The 2622-nt window shown below is 44.3% G+C and overlaps 1 pseudogene; it reads right to left on the reverse strand.

Annotated features, from left to right (window-relative positions):
* Positions 1 to 959: 959 nt before the first annotated feature.
* On the reverse strand, positions 960 to 1558 carry LOC114495431 (annotated as a pseudogene).
* Between the last annotated feature and the right edge of the window lie 1064 nt (positions 1559 to 2622).

Below are 2622 nucleotides of genomic sequence, written 5' to 3' on the forward strand. Positions count from 1 at the left end.
GCCGAAGCATACAGGGAGAGAAGGATTCACTTTTTTTTTTTACTTACTCTCAGAGGTTTCTTTTATGCTGCCTCACCAAGAACTGCAGATTTGAAGAAATCACGATATAGCCCTGTTTTTTAATGTTCCCTTCAAGGGTGGTGTAAATTGTTCAGAGCGGACAGAGAGGGGCGGCTCCTGTCGAGGAAAACCTTGCAGACCCCCAGTAAAAGAGAGGCTGAAGTCATGGAGTGTCTCCGCAACATTACTGCTGGCCTTGAGAGGAGGAGTGATCATCAAGGGATAAACAAGCAGCTCTCTGAGAAATCCCAAGTTTAAAAATAATAAGTCAAAAGCCCTGGCTGGCGTAGCTCAGTGGATTGAGCGCGGGCTGCAAACCAAAGTGTCGCATGTTCAATTCCCAGCCAGGGTACATGCCTGGGTTGCAGGCCATAACCCCTAGCAACCGCACATTGATGTTTCTCTCTCTCCCTCCCTTCCCTCTCTAAAAATAAATAAATAAAATCTTAAAAAAAAATAATAAGCCAAGCATTCAGCTGAAAGTATGATCAAGCTAGGAATCACCCACAGGTGCAGCTTCTCCCAACTTCCCAAAAGACTGTAGGAGCACTGGAAAATGCCAGAATCCCCAACGGCACAACCAACATAGAGGTCGATCAACTTAATCCTAAAATGCGGAAAGAAGCTCCGTTATATATTAAACTAGACTCAACTATGGAAAATTTCACTTTTTCCATACACAAGGTTGGCCCCTATGAAACAAGGGATTTAGAGATTAGAAGGGAAGGACTTCAGGAGAGTTTGGGGCTATATTTTGTATCTGCCTCCCACCCTCAGCCAGAAATCACACATGTGTATCAACCAGAACACTGTGGATGCTGGTCCTTCACCAAGCTACAGTGTGGCCTGCCTACATCTTTCTTTGTTTCTTTTTTTCTTCCTTTTTTTTTTTTTTTTGACAGACCCTGTCTCAGGTTTATTTGCACAATCACCACTGGAGGACCCCCGCCCCAGGGACACACCAGTGCTTCTGTCCTCACATCAGCAGACAGAGGCCTCTACTATGGAGCCTTTGCAGGGGCCTGGGCACATTTTGGAGCCTGAGTCTGAGCCTGAGCTGGAGCCTGAGCCACAGCTGTATCTGCAGCCTGGGGCTTGGTTTGGGCCTTGGCCTTGGCCTTTGGCTGGCAGAGCCAGAGACCCTTGGCAATGTGGGCACAAGCATGTTTCTTGAGCTTGGGGTGAGCAGTATAAGCAAGTCGACTACGCTTGTGGCTGCTGCCTTTTAGGATCTTGGGCTTGACCTCCTTGGGCTTGACCAGGTCCTTGATAGCCTCGGCACGTGCACTCATGGCCTTGGCATTGTTGGCCTGCATCTTCTTCAAGCCCTTTTTGTTGTGCTTCTTGGCAAAGTGCATGTTCCTCAAGAACTTGGGGTCTACCCCCTTGAGAGATTCATACCTTTGCGACTGGGATTCTTGATGCCATTTCTGTGCCATATTCAGGGCTGGTTGTGTGTGGTGTGGTTCTTAGACTTGGCCATCTCTGCACCCAAGCCCGTGGCTCTTGAAGTGCCTGGGACCAGAAGAGCCTGCCTACATCTTCCTATATCCCCTTCAGAAACAGCAACTTTCTATAGCCCTCCTCAAAATAACATGGAAGTTACCAGTGCTGCATCTGGGGAGGGTACTCTCTACAAGTAATCCAATGCTTTGTGGGAAGGCTGAGCAGAGACCTGTGGAATGGGGAAGAGGGAAGCATTCTGGGAATTGTAGTTTCTTTGAGCACTTCATTCCTGAAAAGTACCAAGGAACTGAGCGTTGAACTCAGAGAATCTCTGGGCCTGAGTTACCTACTGGCTTTGAGGTATAGTTGTGCCTTTGGCATGCTTCTGCTCTGAAGAAACAAAGGGCTTTAACCACCTGTCAGATGAGCAGAGAGAAGGGCCAATGACTAACACCTGTCATCTGGAAAATCCTCATCTACACAGATATCGCCTCATTCAAGGAGGAAAGATAATAAATATCATAGGGTGTATGAGAAAACGCAGCCAGACCAGAGAAAGGGGATGGAATCTTGAAGACTGGGAGGTAGAGTGTACTTCTGAAAATATTTTGCCTATGGAATTAAAGAAAAGATGAACCTCAAAAGGATACAGGACAAGGTCTCTATTAGAAAGACAGCACGCAAAGAAGACAGCAGAATAATGTGATGAGAAAGACCAGTAAGATACAGAAAGACTGCTGGAAATCAAAAATGATAATACATTCACAATGACAGTGATAAAGAACAGAAATAATAAAATAGTAAAAATGCAAGTAGTGAGTTACAGGATTAACTTGATATTCTTTCTCAGAACGCAGTGGGGCAGAGATAAAAACAATAAGAGTTAATATAAAATTTAAAAATGGAAGAAGGAAAATAAAAAAATGAAAAGATAGGAATACTGTTTCTGAAGAAAATACTAGAATTAGTCAAACAAAAGCAATAATGGATCAAGGAAAACTACCTCAGGCCAAAGAACCATAGACATACAAGATTCCATTTGAAAGGATTCATCATGAATGAAAAAAATAAAATCAATGAAAAAGGGCCTTTCACCTAGATTAATTTTTGCAGTCT

Source organism: Phyllostomus discolor, chromosome 4 (assembly GCF_004126475.2).
Source record: "Phyllostomus discolor isolate MPI-MPIP mPhyDis1 chromosome 4, mPhyDis1.pri.v3, whole genome shotgun sequence".
Lineage (NCBI taxonomy): Eukaryota > Metazoa > Chordata > Mammalia > Chiroptera > Phyllostomidae > Phyllostomus > Phyllostomus discolor.